This window comes from Hemitrygon akajei, chromosome 16 (assembly GCF_048418815.1).
Source record: "Hemitrygon akajei chromosome 16, sHemAka1.3, whole genome shotgun sequence".
Taxonomy (NCBI): domain Eukaryota; kingdom Metazoa; phylum Chordata; class Chondrichthyes; order Myliobatiformes; family Dasyatidae; genus Hemitrygon; species Hemitrygon akajei.
Window position 1 is genome coordinate 42,402,792 of NC_133139.1, and position 19,078 is coordinate 42,421,869.

A 19,078-nucleotide genomic window follows, 5' to 3' on the forward strand; every position below is an offset into this window, starting at 1 on the left:
CTCTGGCATTGTAGCGGATGACTAGAAAACTGCAAATGTTACTCCATTATTTAAGAAGGGTGGGAGGCAGCAGAAAGGAAACTATAGACCCGTCAGCCTGAAATCAGTAGTTGGGAAGTTGTTGGAATTGATTGCAGTGCAGCTGACTCATATCGCTTCATACTGCCAAATCATATCATTCCTCGCAAGTTGGGGATCACTGGCTTAGGGGAATGGCCAAATAAGTGGCAAATGAAATACAATATTGGAAAGTGTATGCCCATGCACTTTGGTGGAAGAAATAAACGGGCAGACTATTATTTAGATGGGGAGAGAATTCAAAATGCAGAGATGCAAAGGGACTTGGGAGTCCTTATGCAATACCCTACAGGTTAACCTCCAGGTTGAGACAGTTGTGAAGAAGGTAAATGCAATGTTGGCATTCATTTCTAGAGGTATAGAATATAAGAGCAAGGATGTGATGTTGAGGCTCTATAAGGCATTCGTGAAACCACACGGAGTATTATGTGCAGTTTTGGGTTCCTTATTTTATAAAGGATATACTGACATCGGAGAGGATTCAAAGAAGATTCACAAGAATGATTCCAGGAATGAAAGGGTTACCTTATGAGGAACGTCTGGCAGCTCTTGGGCTGTATTCCCTGGAGTTCAGGAAAATGAGGGAGGATCTCATACAAACATTCCAAATGTTAAAAGGCCTGAACAGATTAAATATGGCAAAGTTATTTCTAGTCCGTGAGCCAGAACCCCAAATTTGGGCCACCAGTACCATCTTGGGGGAATAATTCTTGTAGTGATTTTTAGCAAGGTATACACCCCTAGTGCTAGAAAATATGTGATAGCATTGCAGCGGTGGTAGCTTTCTGTGTGTTAGGCAGCCCCAAGGACATTGCCCCCGACCTAATGAAGGCATATGAGATTGGTGAACAATGTTATGCAACCTTCAAGTATGAGAGACTAGAGGAAGACCCAATGAAAATCAACAAGCTGAAAACATTCAGTGATATGTGTAAGAAGAAAGAAGTGAAATCAAATGGGAGGGCGATCATCCTGAAAGCAGACAGGTCTCTGTTTGGACGCATCATAGTGATGACACTAGGGCGCAGTCTATGTATGGAGGATATCCTTCCTCATCCCCTTGGACCATTGCCCTGGGCCCTGTCCACACCAGAAGGATTGCTGAGAAAGACAAATAAAGCTACTTTAGCCACAACCTTGCAGAAAAATGTAGCAGTAGAAGAGCAACTCCCAGAAAACTCTGCTACAGTGGTTGATGGAATGAACTTGGTCCAAAGAGTGAAAGGTGATCAAGTTACTTTCAGAGATGTTGCCACAACAGTTCCGGGTATGGCTCTGAGGGAAGACAGTCAGAGTAGCAGAATAGATGTTGTGTTCCACACACACAAGGAGACTGGTCGTGAGTTGTAAGGTATCACAGACGGTGAAGCAGTGGAGGAGCTTCCTGATCAAAGTCAGTAACAAAAATAGCCTCATTACCTTCATAGTCCATGAATGGAGGAAGGCAGAGTACAGAACAAAGCTACAGGAGAAGATTCTGTATGCAACTGTGAATGACAGATATTACAGAATCACATCTCAAGACAGTGAGGAGATGTCAGCTCTTCAGTGTCAACAAGAAGCAGATGGCCACCTACTTCTCCATGCTGCCCGTGCTACAAGAAAGGGATACCAATCTGTACTGATCTGCTCAGAAGACACAGATGTCTTTATCATCTCTTTAGCATTTTGTGACAAGATTGAGGCCCCATTGTTTCAGAAGAGTGGCACTAGAACCCTTGTAGACATCAGGAAGGTTGCTGCCACTGTTGGCATAGAGGTTTGTAGGGCTCTCATCGGGTTGCATGCATATACAGGATGTGACAGTGTAAGCGCTTTTGCAGGCAAAGGGAAGACAAGTGCCCTAAAAATTCTGAATAGCAACAGGGAAACTTAGGACACATTCTTAGAGGTGGGTCAGGAATGGGACCTCTCCCCAGAACTGATGGACAACCTGGAGGCATTTACATGTCTCCTATATGCCACAAAAGCATCGACAACCAAGGTCAATGAGCTCAGGTATCACCTTTTCTGTGCCAAAAAAGGTGAAATCGAAAGTCATCAACTCCCACCATGCAAGGACTGCTTAACTAAACATACACAGCGAGCCAACTACCAGGCTGGTATATGGAGAAGATGCTTGGAGAAGGACCCACAAGTGCCAAGTCCTGTTGGCAGAGGATGGAAGATGGAGAGAGAAGAGGAAGCTGAACAGTTGGTGGTGCACTGGATGGAAGGCCAGCCAGCACTCGATGCCGTCCTGGATATACTAGCCTGTAACTGTCCAAAAAATGTTCACTCCCAAGATGTATGTGTGTTGCAAATGGCCTCAGGTGTACTGACGTGTAGACTGGCAGACTGCGAGAACCAGGCATCCACCTCAGAGAGTGTGGAAAGTTCAGATGAAGATGTGGAAGACTTGGAAAATTATTATGATTATTAATAGGTTATGGAAGTACGGAAAGCAGTCTTTGATTAAATATATTCATTTTACAACCAAATGGGGCCTAGGTTATGGCTGTGTGGAACCCCACATTTGAATTATTATACTGTAATTCTATATGCTATAACAAAAGTTTAAGATTGTTTTGATTTGATACAACAATATGAAAAATAGTATGACATTGATAAAACTCCAGAAATCTCTCCAAATGTTTTTTTTTTAAAAAACCTTTGGGGGGAGGTGTGGGGTAACATTTTCTGCTGTACTGATGTTAATATGGAATATATACAAAAAGTGATTACTTATTTGAATTCCTGAATAAATTCTCTACAAATCCATGTGATTATATGTGTCCTAGGGTTTTTATTGACTTTTCCAAAATAAACAACAGATAAATATTTTTCTAAAAATGAAATGATTCTCTCTACTGAAATTGGGCACTGTACTGCGGGTGCCACCAATGACATAGTTTTCGATGTAGAATTTTATAACAACATTTGATGAAAAATGCTTGAACTCAGCTATCATTGTGACAAATTTCAACGTTGAGGGATCACTGATGACAAAATACCACTAGGTTGGATATATATGTTGTACTTTATATTAGTCACTTTTCAGAAATGCTTAATGTTTTAAAATGCATGATAGCACACATAAAGCTACCACTGGTGCAATGCTATCACATATTTTCTAACTCTAAGAGATGTATACCTTACCAAAAACCACTATGAGCATTATTCCCCTCAGATGGTACCCTACTGGCTCACGGACTATACCCATGGTAGGGGATTCTAGGACAAGAGTGCATGACTTCAGGACTGCACTCTTTTTAGAACTGTCTGTTTAGAACTGAGATGCAGAGAAATTACTTTAGTCAGAGGGTGGTAAATCTATGGAATTTGTTGCTGTGAGTGGCTGTGGAGGCCAAGTCATTGGGTGTATTTAAGTCAATGTTAGATAGGTTCTTGATTAGCCAGGGCATCAAAGGTTATAAGGTGAAGGCAGGGGAGTGGGGATGACTAGAAAAATTAGATCAGCTCGTGATTGAATGGCGGGGCAGATTCGATAGGCTGAATGGCCTACTTCTGCTTCTAAATCTTACGGTCTTATGAAAGCCACAATGATCATCAAAGTCCCCTATCTTTTTTTACATAACTATAAAAGTTTATTTACATCACATACGCAGAAGGTACAGACATTCATTATTTGCAAGACAGTAAGTATACTCAGATCAAAATATGGTTACTACCAGCTATAAAACAGTCAATATCCTGGAGGGCCCACCGTTCTTGGAAGTGTCCCACTGTACCCATCACGACCACGTGCTCTCTCTCCAAGGATAGCTGGTATCCTCAGAAAGAGGCAGGCAAATGGCTTGGGCAGCACCCACTACTTTCCACCACCTTGACCCGTGAATCGCCATCTTGGCGAGGCCCAGGTGCACACCTAGTAGGAGATCCTCCACACATCCCACTCCCTTCTGAACTGGGTGCCCGTATACGAGGAGAGTGGGACTAAAGTGCGGCCAAAACCTCAGCAGCAGGCCTTTAAAAAACTCTAAGAGGGGCTGCAACCTCTCACATTCCACGTATGCATGGTACACTGACTCCTCCCACCCACAGAATGGACAGGTGGACGGGGTGTCAGTGAACCTGCTCAAAAACCTGTTGTACGGTACTGCCCGATGCAGCACCTTCCACCCCAGGTTCCCAATGTACAGGCAAAGCAACCCTGTGTAAAGAGTCTTCCTCTGGGGATCTGCCCCACTGCCAGATGGTAACACAGACCACCAAGGTGAGTCCGATTGGCAGACGAAGGCAAGGAGGGGAAAGGAGCAGCCCGAACAAGAAACGGATCAGAGCGTCACAGAACACCAAGGCGGGCATCTCTGTGAACTGGCTCACATTGTGCAGGATCTTCTCCCACATGGTCTTTTCCCACTGCTGCCATCAAGGTGATGGTACAGGAGTCACAGGACTCACACCACCAGGTTTAGCAGAAGTTATTATCCTTCAACCATCAGGCTTTTAAACCAGAGGGGATAAGTTCACTCTCCCCATCACTGAACTGGACTCACTCTCAGGGACTCTTCATCTCATGTTCATGATATTTATTACTTTTAATTCAAAGGTTAATTTATAATCAAATTGTACAAATGTGAAATTCTTCTCCGGGTAACCATGAGACCAAGAAAGAAATGAAAGGCAGCATGATTATCAATCCCCAAATCACTCCACTCTGCATTAAAAAAAAACAAAAATGGAACAGGCACAGCAACCCCGAAATCCCTCCTCCCGCACAAAAATATTTATTAATGCTACCATTATATTTTTCAATTCTCTTTCTTTTTGTATCTGCAGAGTTTGATTTTTTTGCAGATTAGTTGTTGGCTGTGCTGTTGAGTATGGTCTTTCATTTATTCTATTGCGTTTCTTGTGCTTACTGTGATTATCTGCAAGAAAATTAATCTCGGGCTGTATATGCTGACACATATGTACGTACTATGATAATAAGTTTACTTTGAATCGGGACTGATAGGGAAGATAAATGGTATAAAAAAGGAGAGAGGGAGGGAGGAGACCACGGTCAGCAGATGACAAGGAGGGGTGAGGAGTGATGAGCAGAGGGATCCAGGTGAGGGAGGGGGAGTGTGAAATGGAAGCAGCTAGCAGGGAACACTAAGGTTACCAGCGCTATAATCTGATAGGAAGGTGGTAACAGAAACCATCACCACCCCTAGCTTTCTCCAACCACTATCTGCTTATTTCAACCTATCACCCACCTACCTCTGTATCCCTCCACCTCCCCCACCTGGATGCATCTGCATGTCATCCTTCACCTCAGTTCAGTTCACTTACTGGACCCTACCCTTCCTTTCTTGCTGGCTATATCCTCTCCCATTTTCAATTTCTCATTAGTACAGTCAGAAATCCCCACCTGCTTCAAAAGGGCAACAATCATTCCAGTGCTCAAGAAGAACAGAGTGAGCTGCCTTAATGACTATAATCCAGTAGCACTCACATTTACAGTAATGAAGTGCTTTGAGAAGTTAGTTATGGCTAGAATCAAGAACCTGGACCCACTGCAGTTTGCCTATTGCCACAATAGGTCTACAGCAGATGCAATCTCATTGGCTGTCCACAATGCCTTGGATCACCTGGACAATATTAATACTTACATCGGGATGATGTTCATTCCTACAGCTCTGATCAAATAGCTCCAAAACCTGGGCCTCAGTACCTCCCTCTTCCTCACACTGGAAGACCACAGTCTGTGCGGATCTGAAATGACCTCTCCACCTCACTGATAATCAACACTGGTGCACCTCAAGGATATGTGCTCAGCCCACTGTTATACTCTCTCTACACCCATAACTATATGGCTAGGCACAGCCCAAATGCCATCTATAAATTTGTTGACAACACAACTATTTTTGGCAGAATTTCAGGATATGGCGAGAAGGCACACAGGAGCAAGACAGATCAGCTGCTAGAGTGGTGTCACAATAACTGCCTTGCATTCAACATCAGAAAGACCAAAGAATTGACTGTGAACTTCAAAACGGGTAAGACAAAGGAACACACACCAGTCCTCACTGAGGGATCAGAAGTGGAAAAGGTGAGAAGCGGTAAGTGAAAAGGGTTTGTGTGTGTCAACATCTCTAAGGGTCTGTCCTGGACCCAACATATCGATGCAGTTACAAAGAAGGCATGACAACAGCTATATTTCATGAGGAGCTTGAGGAGATTTGGTATGTCACCAAGGACACTCACAAGTTTCTAAAGGTGTACTATGGAGAGCATTCTGACTGTCTACGGCACAAGATCAATTTACATTGCACAAAGTTGTAAACTCAGTCAGCTTCATCACCAACACTAGCCTCCCAGCATCCAGCACATCATCAAGGAGTGATGCCTCAAAAAGGCGGCATCCATCACCCAGTTCTGATTGCTACCATCAGAGAGGAGATACAGGAGCCTGAAGGAACACATTCAACAATTCAGAAATAGTTTCTTCCCTTCTTCCATCAGATTTCTGAATGGGCATTGAACCCATGAACACAATCTCACTACCTTTTTTTTCTCTCTTTTTGCACTACCTATTTAACTTTTTAAATATATGTATACTTGTTACTATAATTTACACTTTTTATTACGTATTGCAATGTACTGCTGCCGCATATCAATACATCTCACGATGTATGCCAGTGATAGTAAACCTAATTCTGATTCTCTCAGCCGTGATGCAGGGTCTTGAACCGAAACAATGACAATTCTGTCTCCCTACGGACAGTGCTCAACCTGCTGAAGATTGCTTGTTGCTCTTCTTTGTGGTGGCGTGTTGGGGAGGCAGCATTAAGAAGAGGGACGCCTCACGTCTTAATAAGCTGGTAAGGAAGGCGGGCTCTGTCGTGGGCAAAGTACTGGAGAGTATAACATCGGTAGCAGAGCGAAGGGCGCTGAGTAGACTACGGTCAATTATGGAAAACCCTGAACATCCTCTACATAGCACCATCCAGAGACAGAGAAGCAGTTTCAGCGACAGGTTGCTATCGGTGCAATGCTCCTCAGACAGGATGAAGAGATCAATACTCCCCAATGCCATTCGGCTTCGGCTTTACAATTCAACCGCCAGGAGTAAGATATGTTAAAGTGCCGGGGTTAGGACTCAATGTATTTAAGTAAACTACTTAAGAACTTTTTAAAAGCTATTATTAATGCTTTTTGAGAGGGTGATTTTAGATGCATATCATATTTTTACTGAGTTAAGTATTGTATGTAATTAGTTTTGCTACAATAAGTGTATGGGACATTGGAAAAAATGTTAAATTTCCCCATGGGGATGAATAAAGTATCTATCTATCTATCTATCTAATCCAGCATCTACAGTTCTTTGTGCAACCAGAAATATTACTTGACCAGCCATAAAGGTGCAAATAAAGTCAGAAACTCTGATTAATAGCTCTATTCTATGCTCTCTCAAACTTATCCACCTTCTGGAAGGTAAAGGAGAAGGTAGTTTAAAAAAGATTCCTGAAGCAATTTCTTTTTTCCCATCACACAGAGTGATAGGTGCCTGAAATTCATTGCCAGGGGAAGTGGTAGAAGCAGAAACAAATGCAACATCTTAGAAGTAATGAAGACTCATGAACATATAAAAAATATGAACCAGGACAAAGCTGTCTGACTGACTGACCGACCGACTAACACATCATTCAAACATTCACTCTTTCCACCACTGACCCACTAGGAATAGTGCAATCTCTACAAAAAGCACTGTAGCTATTCACCAAGATGATTTCAATAGTACATTATGCTAAGAAGGATGAGGCAGCAGTCACACGGGAACACCATCATGTGCCCTAAGATTCAAAGGTACAGTCTACCTCAGATGTCAAGGATGCAAATGGTGCTTCATAAATGCACAGTTCTCTTTCCTTCTTATTAACTGCAGATTGTTTAAATGACTCTGCCAATAGTTGCACTGGCTTCCCAGCTGCTGGAACCCTCACCTGTAATTCACAAATGCCTTTTGTTAATTGCATCAACAGGCATGTTTAGAATCCTGAAGTACCCAGCTGATGATAATGATATTAAGCATTTTTAATATGTTGGCCTAAAGCCAATCAGATTAAGACTTTAAATGAAATGTTTTAAGATATCAATAACATACTAATTAGATAATGCAGTTTTAAAATTTTGACAGTGGCAGCATCTGAAAATTAATGCCAAATTTTGAAATGCAGATTGCATTCAATAAATAAGCTAAATCAGTTGCTTGCTTGCTTAGTTAAGGATAACACAATAAGTAGGCAAAGCCCTTTCAAATTAAGAAAATACCTGGATGGCTTACTTTTCAAGAGTTCTAGGATACCTATAGACTTTCATGGGTTCAGGTCTTGACAACCTGTCTTCAAGTGGCATTCCCAGTTAGAATGTGATTGGGCAGTAATCTCCTAAACCATTACTAGATAATTTAGCAACAGACTACGAGAAGATAACCTCATATTGTGAGGAGATCTCTGCCTCTCTAACCTAAAGAAAAGGGCAGCTTCATGTCTTTGTGGCTCAGCTAATCGTGCAACTTAGGACTAAGACTCTCACCCATTGATTACCCAATCTCTTTTAACTGTGGTTAGCTCGTCCACAATGTGAGAAATGATTATCAATAAAAATATTACAATTTATTTGAAAATGCCTACTGTAATCAAGCTAGCAATAAGAATTTTCCATTTGTTCAGGAAAGTAACAATATTTAAGATTATTAGAGAATCTTAGATTTATTTAGAGGTACTGATTCTAATAACAGTAAATGTAGTTAGAGCAGTACGGAAAGCTTCTCTCTTCAGAACCACTACTGAGAACTCACAGAGAAATGAGATTTCCAGATCATGAATAAATCAATAAATAAATAAACAAACATGAAGACAAGAAGATAAAGGGGAAGGTGTTGGGAGTCCAGTACTGAGAATCAATTCAACTATTGGGTAGGTCCAAGGGCACAAAATAATGAAATAGAGGATGCACCATTATCCACCATTAGTGGAGCATTAATACTATAATAAAAGCTCCAATAACCAGCTGTCTGGCCATTTTGAGTGCCCAATGGTTCAGAACCTGACTCACTAGATAGTGTTTGCTGCATTCCCTTTCAACTCACAGGGACCAAAGAAGCCTTGGTCCCCTCACTCCCTTCTGTTCATCGGATCTCAGTCGTGGTGCTCCTTTCCACTCCGTGCAAATAGAGCTCTTAGAAAACAATGGGATTCGAGACTCAACATCGATTTATCACAAGAAAATCATTTTTAACAAACATTAAGTGTTTTTAGATGCTGTAGGTAGTAAACAGATAGAGGAAAAAAGTATTGTAAGTGTATTTAGACTTTCAGTGGGCCTTCAATAAAATGTCATGTAAAAAAACTGCTAAACAAAATTAAGAGCATATAGATGGAAAAAGAATATTGCATTGGGGCATAAAATCTGCTTACGCATTTAAAAAAAGACACTTTTTGGTTTGGAGACTGACTATCACACAGAGATTAGTGTTGGGACGTAGCTTTTCAGAAGCTGTAAGATTGATTTAGATGAGGGACCCAAGTGAAATATATCCAAGTTTGCTGATAATATTAAGCTGGCTGGCAGTCTGAGGTGAGAAGAGGAGGCAGAAAGGCTTTGCGAGGGTATAGATGGGCTAAATAATAGATGAAGACATAGCAATTGGAATATAATGTAGAAAGATGTGAAGTCAGACATTTGGTATAAATATAATCGCAAAGAAAGTGCGACAGTGCCTCTACTTCATCAGGAGTCTGTGGAGAATCGGCACTGTCATCAAAAATTGCAAACTTCTATAGATGTGTAGTTGAAAGTGTGCTGACTGGCTGCATTACGGCCTGGTATGAAAACACCAATGCTTTTGAGTGGAAAATCCTACAAAATAGAGTGGATTCAGCCCGGTACATCATGGGTAAAACCCTCCCAACCATTGAGCACATCTACATGAAACATTGCCACAGAAAAGCATCATCCATCAAAGATCCTCACCACCCAGGCCATGCTCTTTTCTCGCTGCCGCTGTCAGGCAGAAGGTACAAGAGCCTCAGCACTTGCACCACCAAAGGTTCGAGAACAGTTGCAATCCTCAACCATTAGGCTCTTGAACAAAAGGGGATAACTACACTCATTCTACTTCTGGTGTTCCCACAACAAATAGTCTCACTGCAAGGACACTTTATCTTGTTATTTCATGTTCGTTATTTACTGCTATTTATTTATATTTTGTAAGTTACACAGTTTGTTGCTCTTTGATCCTGTTTACCGTTACTGTGCAATAGATTTGCTTAGAACAGTATGCCTGTAGAAAAAGGATCTCGGGGTTGTATGTAGTGACATACATACATGTACTCTAAAAATAAAGTTTACTTTGAACTTTGATAGAAAAATATCAAGCAAAGTATTTTTTAAGTGATAAGTTTTTTTTGTAAAAGAGTTGCTGGGAGCCCTTGTTAACTTCATGATTTGTGCACACGCAGGGATGGCATATGATATGAAAGACAGATAAGTATGCTAATATCCACTGCAAGAAGAATAATGATGATTCAGGGTTGTATAGTGTCTCAGCAAGAAGAACGTTGCTGAGATACTAACAGGTCCTGTTGAGACAGCATCTGGAATATTATGTACAGGTCTATTCTCTCAACTTGTGGAAAGATATCCTTGTGATAGCGTAGATAGATGCAATGTGCAGTGTGCATGTAATAAAAGCCAGGACCTCAACATTTAAAGTAAATATAAAACAACATACACGAAGACACCAAAATGTTGTAAAACCTACTATTGAAAGTTTTGGAAAGTAAGTTGCAATGAAGACATTATTATGCAGATCCAAAGGGAAAGAGATAGATTACAAGAACAGACAAAAATCTGGAAAGATTGAAAGTAATGTCAGAGAACGTGAAATGCCTATTTTTACAAGAAGAATAAAAGGCACATTCTGTAAGAATTTGCAGAACTCAGGTGCAGAGGGATTTGATTCCTAGGGTACAATTCTCAGAAGGCTAGTAGGCAGGCACAGCACGTAATTAGGAAAGATAACAGAATATCACTGTTTATTGTGAGAGGAACTGATTAGAAAAGAAAGGTTGTTATGCTTGGGTTATATCAATGAGACCACATACAGAGTACTGCATTGAGTACTGGACTCTTTATTTAAGGAAGAATATTAATGCATTGGAACCAGTTCAGAGGATTTTACTACAGTGTTACCCAGAATATTTGGTTTTGCAAAATGAAGCATGACTTAATAGAAACGCAAGATCTTACGGGATCTTGACAAATGGATGTGGATATAAAGTTTCCTCTTATGAATCTGAAAAAGGGTTTAAAAATAAAAGGATTTTAAAAATTGTTTAAAAAATAAGGTGTCATCAATTTAAGACAAGGATGAGAAAACAATTCTTTGTTCAGGTGATTTGAATGTTTGGAATGCTCTTTCTCAAAGAGTATTGGAAACAATCTTTAATGCATAGTTGATCAAGTCTTGACATGCAAGGGAGTGAATTAACTATTATCAGGGCAGATGGGAATGTAGAGCTAAGATTCCAATCTGATTAGCAATGATTTTAGTGAATGGCCAAAGCTCGAAGGACCAAGTTGCACATGGCTATTCCTGCTCCTAATTTGTATGCTCATATGCTTATGTTCTTTGAAGGAGGCCATGGAGTCTACGCCAGCTCTCAGAGACTCCCCCCCTCATATTTCCTTGAAATCCACTCTTGCTCAGGCCTATGAACTGCCCTAGGATTCTTCTATTACCCTACTAAACAGCTCGTCACTAGGATGTACAAGGAAACTGCAGCACAAGGAAGAGGTCACAGCCACAATGTGCAAACTTCATTCAGTATGAGAGAACAGGATCAAGCCTGGCGCTGTGAGTCAGCAGCACTAATTGCTGTGTCACTATGCTATGCCAACTCAAGTTTGGTTGGTATGTGAAGATGCAGTTCTGTTCATAAATGTCTAAACTGCAACAAGACTAAACTAATTAGAGGAAATCTGCAGATGCTGGAAATTCAAACAACACACACAAAATGTTGGTGGAACACAGCAGGCCAGGCAGCATCTATAGGGAGAAGCACTAACCGAATCCTTTTGGTTAGTCCTGACGAAGGGTCTCGGCCCGAAATGTCGACAGCGCTTCTCCCTATAGATGCTGCCTGGACTGCTGTGTTCCACCAGCATTTTGTGTGTGTTGTTTAAACTAATCAGAGGCATTATTTCTATGTTGCATTTATTACATAATATTTTAATGTATTTTATGTTTTGCAGTTTCCAAAACTCTAGCTCATTTGATCACAACTTCCATTTCCACAATCTTTTGGAAGTAGAGTGCTATTGAATATATTTATAATAGATACCACAATTGATGAAACTGATAGTTCGGCAAATTAGAAAACTCAGACACAATTAAGTACCAGCAAAATTAATTCCAAGGCAACAGATGGCATAATAATACAGTAGATGCCCAAATAGTGCAAAGTGTACAAAGCAAAATAGTACTAATTGACAAGAGATAAGTTTGCAAAGGATTCACAGATGTATTTTGACAGACCACTCATTATGTGAACTAGCTATCAATTATAGCACTGCCAAATAATGAAATCTGACGATTTATTAATCAAATACGCCATAGGTGTCAAACACAAGGCCCGCGGGCCATATCCGGCCCGGCGTACAATTATATCCGGCCCGCGAGATCTTTTTAGATAGATCTATTATTTTAATTATTAATGGCCCGGCGATATGAAGCGCTGATAACACACAAACTACAGATCCCATAATGCAGTGCAACAGCTGCCGACAGGCTACCCAGGAACATTCCCACGTCAAGCGTCTGTTGCTGTATACAACGCTATTCTGAAGTCAAAGCTAACCCCTAACAATGGCGAAGAGAAAAGTTGATTCTGAAAAAAAGTCTTTCAAAACCGACAGGTTGCTGAGTATAGTTTGTGAGATAGCCACTGATTTAAGAACACAGGTGATTGAAAGAAGCAACCCATTTATTGCATACTCGCTTGCTGTGGATGAAAGTGCTGATATGACGGACACTGCACAGCTGGCTTTCTTCATCCGAGGAGTGGACTCCAATTTGTGCGTTACAGAGGAAATATTGAACATTAAATCGATGCACGGGACAACGACAGGAAAAGACATTTTTGAAAATGTATGTCAAAGTGTAACCGACATGAAATTGCCCTGGGACAAACTTATTGGACTTACAACAGATGAAGCACCGACGATGTGCGGTGAAAAAAGTGGACTAGTGGGAAGGATGCGGGTAAAGATGCAGGAGGAGAACTGTACTGGTGAGTTAACAACAAATCACTGCATCATACACCAAGAAACGCTGTGTGGTAAAGTCCTAAAGATGGAACATGTAATGAGCACTGTAACACAAGCCGTAAACTTTATCTGAGCTAAAGGTTTAAATCACCGGCAATTTCAGTCTTTTATGCGGGAAATAGATTCAGAGTTTGCCGACATTCCTTATCATACAGAGGTGCGTTGGCTGAGTCGGGGAAAAGTTCTCAATAGAGTTTTTAAGCTCAACAAGGAAATCTGTCAGTTCATGGACAGTAAAGGAAAAGACTCCACAGTTTTGCGGGATGAAAAGTGGAAATGTGAGTTGGCGTTTCTAGCTGACATAACAACACATCTCAGCGTCTTAAACCTTCAGCTCCAGGGACGTGACCGCATGATCACTGACATGTATGATGCAGTGAAGGCATTTCAAGTGAAGCTGCTCTTATGGGAGACACAAATGCACCAGTGCAACTTGCCTCATTTTCCCTGTTGCCAAGTAATGTTGAACCAGGTCGGCGCAATGATGTTCCCAAATGCGCACTTTGCTGATAAACTGAGCGCACTTCGCACTGAGTTCGCACGGCCCTTTGGTGACTTTGAAGCACAAAAAATTAATTTCGAGCTGCTTCGCAACCCATTTGCCGTCGACGTGGAAACTGCACCTGTACAGATTCAGATGGAGCTGATAGAGCTGCAGTGTAATGGGACACTAAAGGCAAAGTATGACACTGCAGGGCCCGTACAGTTTATTCGCTCCATTCCTGAAGCAAAGCCTCAGCTCCGTCTACATGCGGCTCGAACCTTGTGCATGTTTGGTAGCACATATCTGTGTGAGAAGCTTTTTGCAGTGATGAAGATTAACAAAACATCACACAGGAGTCGTCTCACTGATGAACACCTGCAGTTCATCCTGAGAATCTCCACAACACAGAACCTTACACCAAACCTAAACGAACTTATTGCCAAGAAAAGATGCCAAGCATCCAGCTCTGACAAAACGGCATAAGAGCAAAGAAAACTGACTGTTTTGATTTGTTGTTGTTTTAACTTTTGCTGAAAAGCACAAATTTTATTTATATCTTCGGGGTTTTTTTGCAGCATGCTCATATTTCTAACTTGTATAATACTGACAGGAGATATTTTTATGGAGAGCAAAATATTTAAGTTATTTAAAGTTTTAGTTTATTTTTTCTGGAATAATATTCCTGTCTGTTTTTAGTCATATTTATGTTCAAAAAATGTTTAGTTTTAGTGTGTTCAATAAATGTTTATCCTGTTCGGCCCGCGACCAAAAGTGTGCTTTGAGTTTTGGCCCCATGTGCAATTGAGTTCGACACCTCTGAAATACACACTCCAAAATAAAACTATTCTCATTCGTAAATAAAAAAGCTTCTGAACATTCAGGCAATTTCAATTAATATGTTCCTGCACTTCTTAAGTAATATCAGGTCCCTCTCTTATCCCCAACCATATTTAGATATTCCTGGTTTAAGTCTGAGAAGCAATTTACTCCTTGGATGAGCAAGAGAAGAAAGGAAAGGATTTTCAATTCTTTTACTCTGAACTGCTTTATAGCTAAAATAGTTTTGAAATGTCCTATCTATTTTATTGCGCACGTCTGAAAAATAAGTACGTGAAGGAACCCCAGGTAACAACTGTGCATCTGATTTTAATTTGAATGAAGGATGAAACAAAGGGGTTGGCTCTCACAGGACCCACTAGCACCTGGCATTCTTCCCTCACCAGGGGTCACACTTAGGCTACGTCCACACTACACCGGATAAATCTGTAACCGAAGCTTTTTTTCTTCGTTTTTACCCTCTGTCCACACTAAAACTGCATTTTCGTCCCCTGAAACCGGAGCTTTTCAGAAATACTCTCCAGGGTGTGTAATTTTGAAAATGCCGCTTGGGCAGATCAGTGTGGACGGGGTAACCAGAGAAATCTGAAAATGTTGTCAGACGGCAACGCGCCATTTCATTGTTTTCTTGAATGCAACCTAACAATTTCAGAACAGATGGCAACGAGACTGAAGCCAGAAGAGTTAGAAATGTACTCACCAAATACTTTGACCCATAACTTACTGAATAAATAAGTATACTCACTTTGCCCTGTTTTCTGTCCTTGCTCGTATGAAGGAGGTTTACCTATTTATGCAAGTACTTCTCTCACAATAGATGTGTAACAGCCTAATGTAACATTGTATGGAAATACAAGATAATACTGATGCAGACATGTTTTACACATTTAACAAGGTGCTTTATTAATGCAACAGAGTTAGTCAGTTTTTCAATGTTTGTCGTCAGCCGGGTCATACTGTCCGTGAACTCACTGTCAGTTGCCTCCATACGCTCCAGTATTTGTTTTTTTTTATCTTTAAGTCCTCCTGCGCGAGAGCCAACAGAGGCCCATCGTTTAAGTTTTTCTAGTCTGTAACTGAACAAACACACACTGTCTTTCACAGCGAGATTTGACAACAAACATGTCGCTTGTTTTTGGTAGATGTGTCCTGCACATGCGCAGTAGGAGGAGATTCGCAGAAATATCCGTTTCAATGTGGACAGAGCTATTTTTTAAAACTCCTAGTGTGGACGCCTTTCGTTTTTACGCGAGACTGGCATTTTCAAAATTATCCGGTCTAGTGTGGACGTAGCCTTAGCTTTTGTTACTGTGCAGCTCCATTACACTCCTGTAATGGGTGAAGTAGGCTGCAAGTGGTGACCGAACATAAACTGCAGGGACTAGGGCCCCACCCAAAATCTGCCCTGAAGGTTTCCCCAGAAAGTCTTTCCCATTGTCCTTAAATACCTGAGGCTTAGAGATGCTAAAACAGTTCAAAATATTTTAGTAAAATAGATAAATCTAAGAGCTGTAAATAATTCATTCAAAGCACCAAAGTCAATTACATAATTTTAAAAGTTAAAATAAATTATTTAAAAAACAAAAGTAAAAGAAAGCAAACTACTTAACTCCTTACTTGGGTGGAGTCTGAGGGCAGATCTGATGAATTTCTGGCCTCTTAGTGAATCCAGTGCTATAGGATAATTCCACATTTCAACCATGTGGTCCAAAACCTGCTAACACATGATATACATCTAGATGCCTATTTTCTAAGGACCTGCTGGATAGCTATCTGCATAATGCAATAATCCCCATGCCTGATATTAAGAGCACCAGAGCTAAGCCAACTATTATGCAAGGTACTGCCTTTTACTGAGCTGCTCAGCATGGTACAATGCCAAAGTATTGTGATCACTGAGCAACACAGCTTTTCATATTGGTTTAAAAATAAAGCTGACATTTATAAATCATCTGCCCCAGCACATCCTTAAGTTGTGTTGGTTGTTAACACAAACACATTCACTCTGTTTTGATGTACATGTTATAAATAAATGAATCTGAATCATTGTGTATAAAGCTGAGTAAAACACTCTTTTAAAAATAATCTTAGTATTTAGTTTGCAATCTTAATTCCTATTGCACACAATTAAGAGTGTAAGATAATAGTTCACACCAGCAATGATACACAACATTGAAGTGATTTCTTACAATAGACTGCATCCCAAGTCAATACAGCATTTCTACATTCAGAATCATTTAAATAAACAACACAAAATTAGATGATTCAGTGCATATTTAGAGTCTTTAAGAGATAAAGTTAGGGTTCTACCATCACCAACATTGAAGGCAGAGAGTTCATACCCACGACATTCCACTCACCACATCATTATTATTGACATACAAAACAAAGGCATGTTCCACGATTGCTGCTAATCCAGCTGGTCTGACAAGTAAGCAGCAGCTTGGCAACAAGACTCAAGTCCTGGCATCCGGCAGGACAGAGAGTAACGAGGCTCTCTCTTCACTTGAATCAATTATAGTCCTGGGACAAGGTTTACAGATGCGCAACCCCAGAAGTTCCATGATCATGTCTCAATTCTGCTCTGCACTGCCTGCTTTTGTGATTGACTTTAGGGATAGGGCAGTCATCAAGTCAATCACTGATTTAAATACTGTTGGATAAATGATTTGTTGGGTGCACAAAAAGGAGTAAGATGGAATTCTCTTCCCTTTGTTGAGCTTTTCTTTGTGAAGAACAGGTCAAATGAAGGGATAGGAAGAACACCATCCTCAGTCCTTAATCAATTCTTGATCTAATGCACTAATTTATACTCTCTAGCCTATCTACTTCAACAATAATTTTTGTACAGTATTTCAAATTGTTCCTCTAAGGATTATGTTGGAATCACAGAAATAGCCATGAAGCACAAACAGCATGTCATCCAATGGGTGCGAAAGTTGCAAAAAGCCAAGGGCCTCCTTGGAAGTCGTGTTCATACCAGGTCTCTGATATCTTTGCAACTCAATGTGTATAGGCACATTCATTCCCATTTGCTACTAAAACTGACTTTGTGTAAATGAGAGTCCATGCCAGCTAAACACCTCACTGCCCTAACCAGCCTGCAGCACTGAAGTACATTTTATGAACAAGCGTGCATTATAACCCACTGTACCAAAGCGGTTAGTGTGATGCTGCAACAGCTCAGAACATCGGAGTTCAGAGTTCACTTCTGGAGTTCTCTGTAAGAAAGTCTGTATGTCCTTCCCATGAAGTGCATGGGTTTATGCCAGGTGCCCTGCTTTCCTTCCACAGTCCCACTTCCTCCCAAAGATGTACCAGTTAGTACGTTAATTGATCATTGTAAACTATCCTATGATCAGACTAGGGTTAACTTGGTGGGTTGCTAGGCAGTGTGGCACAGTGATAAAGCAGTTAATGGAGGTGGAAAACTATCATTCCAAAGTGATTAGTGGAAAACCTAGGAAGTAATGTGCAAGAACATGTTTAAAACTCAAATTGTAAAAACAAATACAGTGTGGGTCAAAGGACACAGAAAACAAAGCTTAAGGACCTCAGGAAGATACTTATGCTACAGCTTTGTTTTTGTATGAATATATTTGAAATAAATTAGTGCTAAAAGCTTTTTTTAAAAAGACACATTGGACATTTCAAGCCATACAAATGTCAGAGATGAACCCTGGATAAACATACTATGGTGTCAAATGTGATGGATAATGAGTGTTAAAACCAAAAGTTATCAGGACAGGCTCCTCTTTTTAGGTCAGCTCAGTTAATAGCACACTATCATTACTCAAAGTTTAAATTTAACGTAAAACTGGATTGACATGCACCAAAAGAGTACTGCACGTTGGAGACACTTTCTTAGACGGAGTAAGCAGATACCTGAGCTGCCTATTCTAATGGAACATTCCATGAAACAAGTTAAAGAATGCTCCAATCCAAGGGTGGTGAACTTTTCTGACAACATGTACCCAAATTGATGATAATCTTATTAAAAAAGTTCTTATTTCGTGCCAACGTAATTTTGACAAGTGATTATTGAATATTAATAAATTAGTAACATTATTATGGGCATTTTTTTTAGGAAAACAGATGATTCTTGTTGCTTGCTTACTTATATTCATTGTTTTATTATTAGTAAAAGTATAACAGAACCAGATTGAAGTAAATGAAGCATTTTAGAAAACCTGTTCAAAAATTAATATCAATCTTCAAAAAAATTGAAAAAAATATCATTTCTATATACTGCTGTTATTGTAACCCTTAACTATCCAAATATTCATGTGCACACCAGGTCTGTGAGAATTTCAAAATATATCATCCAACATCACACCTTCTTGTAACCATCCAGCT

At 40.4% G+C, this 19,078-nt stretch overlaps 1 protein-coding gene across 3 annotated transcripts in view; it reads right to left on the reverse strand.

Annotated features, from left to right (window-relative positions):
• The window catches only part of kdm4b (lysine (K)-specific demethylase 4B), a 535,771-nt gene that overhangs the window by 60,716 nt on the left and 455,977 nt on the right, over nucleotides 1-19,078 (reverse strand). The gene's annotated exons all lie outside the window — the stretch shown is intronic.